This window comes from Symphalangus syndactylus, chromosome 19 (assembly GCF_028878055.3).
Source record: "Symphalangus syndactylus isolate Jambi chromosome 19, NHGRI_mSymSyn1-v2.1_pri, whole genome shotgun sequence".
Lineage (NCBI taxonomy): Eukaryota > Metazoa > Chordata > Mammalia > Primates > Hylobatidae > Symphalangus > Symphalangus syndactylus.
This window is the reverse complement of record NC_072434.2, coordinates 85,791,933-85,804,489: the sequence shown is the minus strand read 5'-3', so window position 1 is coordinate 85,804,489 and position 12,557 is coordinate 85,791,933. Positions and strand designations below refer to the sequence as shown.

The window sequence follows — 12,557 nt, the reverse complement described above, 5'->3', positions numbered from 1 at the left end:
TCAGATCACAGTACAATCAAATTAGAACTCAGTATTAACTCACCCCAAACCTCACAACTACATGGAAACTGAACAACCTGCTCCTGAATGACTACTGGGTAAATAATGAAATTAAGGCAGGAATAAGTAAGTTCTTTGAAACCAATGAGAATAAAGGCACAACATACCAGAATCTCTGGGACACAGCTAAAGCAGTGTTTAGAGGGAAATTTATAGAACTAAATGCCCATGGGAGAAAGTGAGAAAGATCTAAAATTGACACCCTAACATCACAATTAAAAGAACTAGAGAAGCAAGAGCAAACTAATTCAAAAACTAGCAGAAGACAAGAAATAACTAAGATCAGAGCAGAACTGAAGGAGATAGAGACACAAAAACGCTTCAAAAAAATCAATGAATCCAGGAGCTGTTGTTTTGAAAAGATTAACAAAATAGATAGACCACTAGCCAGACTAATAAAGAAGAAAAGAGGGAAGAATCAAATAGATGCAATAAAAAATAAAGGGGATATCACCACTGATCCCACAGAAATACAAACTACCATCAAAGAATAGTATAAACACCTCTACACAAATAAACTAGAAAATCTAGAAGAAATGGATAAATTCCTGGACACATACAGCCTCCCAAGACTAAACCAGGAAAAAGTCGAATCCCCAAATAGACTAATAACAGTTCTGAAATTGAGGCAGTAATTAATAGCCTACCAACAAGCCCAGGACCAGATGGATTTACAGCCGAATTCTACTGTAGGTAAAAAGAGGAGCTGGTACCATTCCTTCTGAAACTATTCCAAATAACAGAAAAAGAGAGACTCCTCCCTAACTCATTTTATGAGACCAGCATTATCCTGATACTAAAACCTGGCAGAGACACAACAAAAAAAGAAAATATCCGGCCAATATCCCTGATGAACATCAATGTGAAAATCCTCAGTAAAATACTGGCAAACAGAATCCAGGAGCACATCAAAAAGCTTATCCATCACGATCAAGTCAGCTTCATCCCTAGGATGCAAGGCTGGTTCAACCTACACAAATCAATAAATCTATCACATAAACAGAACCAATGACAAAAACCACATGATTATCTCAATAGATACAGAAAAGGCCTTCAATAAAATTCAACATCCCTTTATGCTAGAAACTCAATAAACTATGTATTGATGACACGTATCTCAAAATAATAAGAGCTATTTATGACAAAACCACAACGAATATCATACTGAATGGGCAAAACCTGGAAGCATTCCATTTGAAAACCAGCACAAGGCAAGGATGCCCTCTCTCACCACTCCTATTTAACATAGTATTGGAAGTTCTGGCCAGGGCAATCAGGCAAGAGAAAGAAATAAAGGTATTCAAATAGGAAGAGAGGAAGTCGAATTGTCTCTGTTTGCAGATGACATGATTGTATATTTAGAAAACCCCATTGTCTCAGCCCCAAAATCCCCTTAAGCTGGCAAGCAACTTCAGAAAAGTCTCAGGATACAAAATCAATGTGCAAAAATCACAAGCATTACTTTACACCAATAATAGACAAACAGAGAGCCAAATCATGAGTGAACTCCCATTCACAATTGCTACAAAGAGAACAAAATACCTAGGAATACAACTTACAAGGGATGTGAAGGACCTCTTCAAGGAGAACTACAAACAACTGCTCATGGAAATAAGAGAGGACACAAACAAATGGAAATACATTCCATGCTCATGGAAATGAAGAATCAATATCCTGAAAATGGCCATACTGTTCAAAGTAATTTATAGATTCAATGCTATCCCCATCAAGCTACCACTGACTTCTTCACAGAATTAGAAAAAAACTGCTTTAAATTTCACGTGGAACCAAAAAAGAGCCTGTATAGCCAAGACAATCCTAAGCAAAAAGAATAAACCTGAGGCATCACGCTACTTCAAACTCTACTACAAGCCTACAGTAATCAAAACAGCATGGTACTGGTACCAAAACAGAGATATAGACCAATGGAACAGAACAGAGCCCTCAGAAATAATACCATGCATCTACGACCATCTGATCTTTGACAAACCTGACAAAAACAAGCAATGGGGAAAGGATTCCCTATTTAATAAATGGTGCTGGGGAAACTGGCTAGCCATATGTAGACAACTGAAACTGGACCCCTTCCTTACACCTTATACAAAAATTAACTCAAGATGGATTAAAGACTTAAATGTAAGACCTGAAACCATAAAAACCCTAGAAGAAAACCTAGACAATACCATTCAGGACATAGGTCCTGGCAAAGACTTCATGACTAATTCACTAAAAGCAATGGCAACAAAAACCTAAATTGACAAATTGGATCTAATTAAACTAAAGAGCTTCTGCACAGCAAAAGAAGCTATCATCAGAGTGAACAAGCAACCTACAGAATGGGAGAAAATTTTTGCAATCTATCCATCTGACAAAGGGCTAATATGCAGAATCTACAAGAAACAAACAAATTTACAAGAAGAAAACCCTGTCAAAAAGTGGATGAAGGATATGAACAGACACTTCTCAAAAGAAGATATTTATGTGGCCAAGAAACATATGAAAAAAAAGCTCATCATCACTGGTCATTAGAGAAATGCAAATCAAATCCACTATGAGATACCATCTCATGCCAATTAGAATGGTGATCATTAAAAAGTCAGGAAACAGCAGATGCTGGGGAGGATGTGGAGAAATAGGAAAGTTTGTACACTGTTGGTGGGAGTGTAAATGAGTTCAACCATTGTGGAAGACAGTGTGGCGATTCCTCAAGGATCTAGAATCAGAAATACCATTTGACCCAGCAATTCCACTACTGGGTATATACCCAAAGGATTATAAATCATTCTAGTATAAAGACACATGCACACGTATGTTTATTGCAGCACTAGTCACAATAGCAAAGACTTGGAACCAACCCAAATGCTCATCAATGATAGACTGGTTAAAGAAAATGTGGCACATATATCCCATGGAATACTATGCAGCCATAAAAAAGGATGAGTTCATGTCCTTTTCGGGGACATGGATGAAGCTGCAAACCATCATTCTCAGCAAACTAACATAGGAACAGAAAACCAAACACTGCCATATTCTCACTCATAAGTGGGAGTTGAACATTGAGAACACATGGGCACAGGGAGGGGAACATCACACACTGGGGCCTGTCAGGGGATGGTGGGCTAGAGGAGGGATGGCATTAGGAGAAATACCTAATGTAGATGACGGGTTGATGGGTGCAGCAAACCACCATGGCACGTGTATACCTATGTAACAAACCTGCACGTTCTGCATATGTATTCCATAACTTAAAGTATATTTTTAAAAAGTGCTTTTTGGTGCCCAAGGTCCGGAGGCGGCCGAGGTGGCAGGTGACTGGCATATCAGCACTGCTCCAAGTGTGCACACACCTGGCCGGGCTGTCAGTGCTGGGGCTCGGCCCCCAACCCTGCTCCGAGATCCAAGCAGGCACTGGGAGTGGGGAGAGGCTAGGCAGCAGGAGCAGATACCCACAGGCCTGCAAGGGCGAGGGGGGCCCCCTGGGCCCCTGAGGGTGCAGAGTGCAGAGACTCCCGGGTCCTGCACCTGGGAGAGTGGGCTCCTACCTGCTCCGTGGAGCATTCAGGCAGCTCCGGTCAGGTCTCCTCACAGCCTGGGGCAGGGGCTTCAGGTCCTCACTGCACCCGGGTGGCACCTGGGGAAGGGATGATGTCGCCACAAGTTCTTCCTGTGGCCCCGGCACTCGGGGGTGGCCCGGGGCTTTCTCTCACCCTGCTAGCAGCCCTGCCCAGTGGGAAAGCCTCCGGAGTAGATTGCGGGCTGAATGTTTATAGTCGTACAGCCATCACAAAAATCTGATTCTAGAAGCTGGCTGATTTATAATAGGGGCCCATTCTACTAATTCTTCTACATTTATGCATGCCTGAATATTTTCATAATGAAAAAGTTTATTAGAATTTAATACTAAAACAAAAGCATTGGGCATGGTGGCTCACACCTGTATTCTCAGCACTTTGGTAAATTAAGGCAGAGGAATCGCTTGAGCCCAGGAGTTTGCGACCAGCCTGGCAATATAGTGAAACCCCATCTCTATATTAAAAAAAAATTAGCCAGGTATCATGGCACCCACCTATGATCCCAGCTACTCCGGAGGCTGAGGCGGAAGGATCAGTGAGCTCAGGTGTTAGAGGCTGCAGTGAGCTGTGATCGCACCATTGCACTCCAGCCTAGGTGACAGAGTAAGACCCTGTCTCAAAACCAAACAACAATGACAACAACAAAACAACCACATAAGCCTGACTTTCCACACTGCTGCTGTCTAAAGTGTAACTACCTCTCTTTAAAGAGACACAATAGCAGCCCTCGAGTGTCTCATTAGATAAATCAACCATGAATTAACAAAGCCAATTCAATTTTACAAATTTTGATTGAGCATCAACGATAGGCAGGGTTTTGTCTTGATGCTTTACGTGTTTTTATTTCTTCGTTTCTTCATTGGTTGAGGCAGATATTCATGTTGTTGTTTTAAATTTGGTGATTTTTGCTCTTTTTCTCGAACTTTTGTTATTGTCAATAGCATAAATTTAGAAACATTCTGTTCTATCTCTCTCTCTCTAGATTATCTACCCTTCCTGTATTTTGTCTGTAAATAATAGAAAATTTTACCTCTGTAATTCAAAACATCTAATGACTAAGTGAAATACTTTGTGATGTGGTAAGATAATTAGGTTTTGGAAAAAGTAATGAGTCCCATGAAGTGATGTCCAGTAGAGGCAGTAATTCATTGCTACCCTCTAACAACGAGGTCTCACTTTTTGAAGCTGATTTACTCTATCTTAAGATGACCTGGGTGAATTCTGCCCATCAAAGGGCAATATACTCACTGAAGTAGCCAGTCCTAATTCTTGCTTCACCTATTTGAAAATCTTGAATGGAATAGAAAGAATGAGAAACAGTTTTAGAATGTTTTATATTACCTGCTACCTGTGAAAATAGAATCACCTATAATAAGACATTTGGGATATTGCATGCATAGACTTCATAGAGATAATGTATTTGGGGAAGGTGGTTAGAACCAAGGGAAGGCTAAATTATTTCTCTCGACAGTCCCTATTGATTACTTGGCCCCAAATGGTAGTAACTTCTGAAATTTAGGTACAACGTCAGAAAAATTAACATAAATTAAAATATTAACTCTCTATAACCAAACATAAAAGATAACATTATGAAAGCTTCCAAAAGCTTATAAAAGGCATGGGAGAATCTCTGAAACATTTATCAAAAAAAGCTCAGGTGTTCCTGAAATTTCCACCCCTCTTACAGTACCTGTCAAAGAACAGGAGCTTAGAACTGAATGTTGAATTTATCAGCATTAACAAAGACTAATGTAAGATAAACTGTTAGCCTATTAATGATGTTATGCCCCAGGCTATAACAATATACAAGTATTGTGATATGTTTAATCAAGGACAAAGAAAATTAAAGAGTGTATGTGTGTGCATATGTGTGTGTGTGTGTGTGTGTGTGTGTGTATCTAGTGACTCAAAAAAAGACACCATCCCTAAGAGATATGAGAATTTATGTTACTAGAAAAGTGGACTACATAGTAAAGTAGGAAAATATTCAGGTTACCTCACAACCTACATGAAATGTCTTCCAAGACTCTCTTAATCTCTTTGCTTTATTTCGCCAAATAACCATCTGATCATTTAATCTGTATGGAAAAATCTTCTAACTTAGAAGGTACCAGGCAACACATAAAAGCACATTGGTCATTGTAAAGGCAGCTTCCATTAAAAATTAAAATTGAAATTCTGCTTTGTAGATCAGTATTTGTTCTCAATTTAGCCAGCATTAGTTGTGTGACCTTGAGAAAATCAATTCTCTGTGAAGAGAATCAATTTTTTCTCTTGTACAATTACAACATGAAATTCGGTCAGTATTCCCCCAACTGTCCCTCTCAGAACAAAAGTCTTAGCAAAGTGCCCAATCTATTAGAACAACTGGACATCCACCTGCAGTAGTGTGACTATTCTGTAACTATTCTATGTGATATTGTAATGGTAGATACATGTTATTAGGTAACTGACGGAACCCATAGACTGTACAACCCAAAGAGTGAACCCTAATGTAAACTATGAAATTTTAGTTAATAATAATGCATCAATCTTGGCTCATCAGTTGTAACAAATGTACCACACTAATGCAAAATGTTAATAATAGGGGGAAGCTAGGAGTGGTGGAAGGTTAAGAAGATGTATGAGGCTAGGTGTGGTCGCTCACGCCTGTAATCCCAGTACTTTGGGAGGCTGAGGCGGGCAGATCATTTGAGGTCAGGAGTTTGAGATCAGCCTGGTCAACATACTGAAACCCCATGTCTACTAAAAATACAAAAATTAGCCGAGAGGTAGTGGCACACACCTGTAATCCCAGCTACTCAGGAGGCTGAGGCAGAAGAATCACGTGAGCCTGGAAGGTGGAGGTTGCGGTGAGCAGAGATCGCACCACTGCACTCCAGTTGGGGGTGACAGAGTGAGACCCTGTCTCAAAAAAAAAAAAAAAAAAAAAAAGAAGCTATATGAGAACTCTGTTCTTTTTGTCCAAACTTTCTGTAAATCTAAAACTAAAACTGCACATACACACACTATTAATTTTTTTAAAAGGTACTCAATGTAAAAAGGATTTTATGGCCAAATAATTTTGGAGACACTTCCTATGGTTTGTGATTCTCTTTGTGATTCACATAGAATGCCAGGTATGACTGGAAAATTCTGCAGTAAAAAAAGTATGCTTAATATTATTTATCTTAGCATTTCCGAAACTTGTCATGGACATTTTTCCCCCCAAGGGAAAATGATTAACATCCTGGGGAACCAGTGTTTCAGGAGCATTCTTAAGATTCTTTCCAAATCTGGAAGTCTGGTTTTGTCTGTATTATGAACTTCTTTAGTAGAAATCAGACATCACCAAATGATTCTATGGAATCAAAATGAGAGCCTGACCATAGGCCCCAGTGGCTCCAGGAGAGCATATTGGTGCCTCGTGAACTGTATTAGTCTGTTTTCACGCTGCTGAAAAAGACATACCTGAGACTGGGCAATTTAAAAAAAGAAAGAGGTTTAATGGACTCACAGTTCCATGTGGCTGGGGAGGCCTCACAATCATGGCAGAAGGTGAAAGACACGTCTCACATGGTGGCAACCAAGAGAAGAGAGCTTGCATGGGGAAACTCCCCTTTATAAAATCATCAGATCTCATGAGACTTATTCACTAACATGAGAACAACATGGGAAAGACCTGCTCTCATGATTCAATTACCTTTCACTGGCTTCCTTCCACAACAATGGGAATTGTTAGAACTACAATTCAGGATGAGATTTGGGTGGGGACACAGCCAAACCGTATCATGAGCCTTACCTTTTCAGCATGCCAGTGCCTAGTTTTACCACCTCTGAGAGCACCAAGTTTACAATTTCGTAAATGCCTTTAAGATAACTTAACAGGTCAGCTACTTATTAAAATATGAAAGATGTCATATTCATATCTAAGGTAAAGAAATCTAGTACCAGTCCACATATCCCATTGGTTTTTTAAGAATTTCAGAGAATTTCTCAATCAAAATCACTCCTAATGGGGAAGTTGAGAGGTCAAAGCTGGTGCTGCTGTTTGCATGAAAGGTGGGCAGCACGGCTGTGCATCTTGAGAGCATTTGCTCAATAAACACTCATTTACTGACTTGCTGTTGATTGTTCATTGCGTTCATGTAAACAGTGAAGCACTGGCTTAAACTTACGCTAACACATTTTTTCACTTCAATTTTTATTCTGGCTTCAGAGTATGTAGTAATACTCCCTCTGACTCGAGGAAGAGAAGTAATATTCCCCAGTCCTGCCTCTTCCCCCCCTCCAACCCCCACCCACAATTTTCCCAAGCTGAAAGCTTCCTTTAGAAATATCAGAAGAGTGTCAGTCAAGGCAAAAGTCCCCAGGTGTCCAGAGAAGGCCCTGGCATGACCACGGTGGCTTCTGTTCATTCTGTGCAGGACTTTTTTTTTTTTTTTTTTTTTTTGAGATGGAGCCTTGCTCTGTCACCCAGGCTAGAGTGCAGTGGTGCGATCTCAGCTCACTGCAACCTCAGCCTCCCAGGTTCAAGTGATTCTCCTGCCTCAGCCTCCCGAGTAGCTGGGATTATAGGCGCCTGCCACCGTGCCTGGCTAATTTTTGTATTTTTAGTAGAGATGGGGTTTCACCATGTTGGCTAGGCTGGTCTCGAACTCCTGACCTCAGGTGAACCGTCTGCCTCGGCCTCCCAACGTGCCAGGATTATAGGTGTGAGCCACTGCACCCGGCCTCTGTGCAGGACTTTTAAGGGACTTCCAGAAGCACCTTATGGCATCCTATCCTTTCAGTCCAGCTGCAGGACATAGCCACTTGGCCACTGGCAATGGCCTTCACCAAGTCCATGTTCCCTCTAGCCATTTCCAACCTTCTTGTGCTTGATCTCTTTATCTTTCGAATCCTTTGATTTAGTACTTGGCTTTTGACTCCAGGTTCAGGCTGTTTTTGCTTTGATGATATGTTGACTTAGGTGTCCATGGTTCTCACCCTCCAGCACTCTCCACTGGCATCTTGTCCATGCCTGGTCCCTGACTCCATCCACCATAATCATGGGTAAGAGGTGCTCTTTTCGTTTATCCTCATTCTCAAGTATGCCCACTGGCCAGGGCCTCCAGCAAAGAACTAGAAAATATTTGATAACTGCCTCATCACCTTTCCCCCAGTCTCCTGCACAATTTCCTGTGTAGAGAGGTTTAGGGATCCACTATGGAGCTTTGCAAATTGAAGCCTGAGAAGGGCTGAGAGACAAAAGGAGAAACTCACAGTTATCATGTACCTGTTGCACCAAAAGCTGTGCTTGTTTTTCACTGAATACTTATAACACTGCCGTTTCACAAAGAAGATAACTGAAGCTCACAGAAATTGACTTAACTTTTCCATACCTAGCAAGCGGCAGAACTACAATTTGAACATCACTGTAGTTGATTCCCAAGCCTACTTCTTCTCTCTCTATCTCAGTGCCTGGTTAGAATGCTTAATTCTAATATATAGACATGTGGTCCAAAGTATAGAGAAGTAAATATAGTTAAACTTACATTTCACATTATTTTTGTTACCACTTAATAAATGATCATGAATATTGGGCATATTCTTTCCTTTCCTCATTCATTCACTCAACAAATATCTATTGAGTAACTACTAACTACATGTCAGGCACTGTTCTAAGTACTTGGAATACATCAATGAAAAACATGGCAGAAACGCCTGCAAACCTCACATTCTAGTGTGTAAGGAATAGAAAATAAGCAATAAACACAATAATAAAAAAGAAAATTGTATAGTATATTGAAAGGTGATAAATTGACTGGAGAGAAGAAATAGAGCAGAGAAGGGTGTGGGTTAGGAGGTGATTCTATTTCTAAACAGAGTGGTGATTGAGAAGTTGTCATTTGAACAAAGACTTGGTGGAAGACTTCCCGAGGACATTGGTGTGACTGGAGGAGAGAGAGCCATGTGTGCTAGGGGGAGGGACGGGGAGAAATACAGAGACACCGGCCTGTGAAGGCCATTGAAAGGGCTTTTTCTTTTACTTTACTAAAATAGGTAGCCACTAAGTGTGCTTGAGCAAAAGAGTGATGGATGTAAGTTAAAAGGATTGCTGCACTGAGAACAAGCTGAGATTGTCTGAACATCTAATTTATGGTTGCACATTCACTGTATCTCATTAGGTTAAGGTTAGAGAGAATTTAACAAGATCAAGATAATGGCAAAAGTTCATTATGCTGAGATGAGCCACGGAGAAGAGCTGGCTGTAAGTTAAGCCTAGAATTAATGTAGTGGTGGATGAAGGATCCAAGGAAAAGAACAGTAATTAGGAAAGAAAAGTGTGGCCTCTGACTGGGGAATCTCAATTTATAATCTCAGCCTGTCTTTTCAGTTTGATTTCCTGGATGTACATCTCTCTTTTCTCCAACTTGTGGAAAGATTTCAGCTTAAGAAATGAAATTTTCTCTAAAGATTTCATTTTTAGTTACACATTTAAATTCCAATATAAGTGACCAAAAAGAATACCACTTTGGGCCCAATTCATATTTTCTAAGCAGATGCCATTAGTTACATGAAAGTCTTTCAATATCTGCTGATTGATTCTCTTGTAGTCACTGTTTTCCTTCTCTTTTCACTTAACTAGTTTCACTTAAAGAATCCGAGATAAGATGAATAGAATCACTTTCCAAATAAATGTGAGAATTTTCTCTCTTGTCCTCTTTCGATCTTACTGGTTCCCTTTCCTCCAACTTAGAATTCAGAGAGTGAAATAAGAGAGGTTTCTCTCTTGAATAGCCAGATGCATTGCTTTGATACTAGTTTCCCTCTTATTTAAATGATGAATCTTATTTATATTTATTAAATATAAATTAAAAATATATTTAATGAGCACCCATTACATTTAAATCACCACGCTGGAGATTGAAGTATGAACATGAGCCAGGGATTGTGACACGCATTATAGTGCCAGCTACTCGTGAGGCTGAGGTAAGAGGAGTGCTTCGGCTCAGGAGTTCAAGGCCAGCCTGAGCAACAGAGAAAAAAGCCATCAAAAAAAAAGAAAAGAAAAAGAAAAGAAATATGAACACTGGCAGGCATACCCTCTGAGTTCAAAGAGCTCAAAAGCTAGTGGTAATCTCACGCCAGTGGGAACTTTGTCACTGGACTCTAGTTAAAGCGATTTTCTAATTATTTAACCTATAGCATGGTCCCGCAGAATGAACTGAATATGAAAGGAGCATTAACCACCTCTACTTATTGCACTGGTATTAAGGAATAGGTGAAATAAGACTTCAGAAATATTTACATGTCTAGATACATTATTGCTTGGAGTCACTTTTCATTCTTGGTGACTTTTTGTGACTTTTTTTTAACAAGATCATCCTGATCTTGTAAAATCACTACTGGAATTTCAACTTGCAGGACTATCTTATATATTTGAATGATTTACAAATAAACCCAGTACATACAAATCCATATTTAAGTAATAATTCAATAACTAATCATTCATTTTTCCAAAAGATTCATAAATGAATACTCTGAGACAAGATCTTCTTAAGCATTAAAAAATATGATTCAATCCTTTAAATATTCATAATGGACACACTCCTTTCTAGGGATACAGGTATTAGAGAGAGGTATAGTTATACCTGGGATATAGTATTAACTCCTATTAGCTCTGCAAGGTGAAAAGATAACAGCATTGAAATTGAAGATTCTATGAATATAAAGTCCGTATCACAGAGACTGAAGGCAGTGCATTGTATCAAATAGAGGAAGACAAGGAGAAATTCATTGTCCTTCCTCAAGGGCACACTGTGAAGAAAAAGGAGCTGTACTTTTCCATTTCCTGCAACAAAAGGAACAGCTTTTAGATGATACTGTATTTTCTTAAGGTCTCTCCTATTTTCTGTGATTGTGTTCATTTTTGTGTGTGAAATAGATAAACATACTTGTGGTAAATGTTACTAATACCAAATTTTATCTATTTGCATCTATTATCTCTCTGTCTTTTTCTATAGATATCTCTTTGTGTATATATACAGCATAAAAACCCTATTCAAGATATGTATTTTACCCAAAAATCTATCCATTCTAATTCTAGCCCGCTCTGCAATCTAGTGTTGTAATGCATAAATCACTTCAAAAGTGAAAGAGGATTATGGGTCTCTCCCACTTTTCCATATATTGTATTTTAGGGCACTTCAACAAATGAAATGGTAAAGCCACTGTTGCTGTCCTAGAGACTGCAGGAAATAAACACACCATGTACGGGCACACACACACACACACACACCCCTCTGCCTTCTTCAAGTTTATCATCAATTGATGAGACAAAAACTAAATATGTAATCTAATCTCTTGACAAGGCTAGATTCAGATAAAGCTGCTCTGTCTGCAAAAAAAACAGAAGACACAGGGCACAGCAGGTGAGAGCAGGTGCCTGGATGTCTTGGCATTTCCAAGTAGCAATACCCTCAAACCAATGTTATCACCAGTGTCCAGAAGCAGACACTTCCCTTTCTTCTTTTTCATGCTTTTACTTCATTTGGAAGGAAACAAGCCTGCCTAGCTCCTCCTCTCAAAGATCACCGGCAAGTCTGGGCGTCTGCAGAGCTAGTGCCCCTCAGGTGTCTGTGTCTTCAGCACACTTGGCTCCAGGGCCCTTGCAAACAACGTGACTCAGCCCTGAATAAAGGTATGCCTCCCTGCAGACTTCCAGCCCAGCTTGGACCCCTCAGGGTGTGAGAGGTCACGAAATGCTCACAATGCATCAACTTCATTTATCCCATGAATGCCATACAACATCTTTTAATTGAAGGGAATTGTAGGGGAAAGACAGTAACAAAATATTTAAACCAAAAGAGAGCGACTCATTTCCAAAGAGAGTGACTCATTTCCAAAGAGTGCAGGTGTCACAATTTTAGAGGACCTGGTCTCTCAGCCTCCACCAAGGGC

At 39.9% G+C, this 12,557-nt stretch overlaps 1 long non-coding RNA gene across 6 annotated transcripts in view; it reads right to left on the bottom strand.

Moving 5' to 3' along the window:
• The window catches only part of LOC134731916 (uncharacterized), a 43,578-nt gene that overhangs the window by 30,890 nt on the left and 131 nt on the right, over positions 1-12,557 (bottom strand). For 2 of the 6 annotated variants that reach the window (XR_010114635.1, XR_010114638.1), the window contains exons 1-3: positions 4,881-12,478; positions 4,127-4,223; positions 3,603-3,691 (exon numbers count right to left, since the gene is read on the bottom strand). This is a non-coding gene — a long non-coding RNA (uncharacterized lncRNA). Of the gene's footprint in view, positions 1-3,602; positions 3,692-4,126; positions 4,224-4,880; positions 12,479-12,557 lie in introns of those variants that run through there. The other 4 variants (XR_010114640.1, XR_010114639.1, XR_010114636.1 and 1 more) reach the window with 3 other exon arrangements.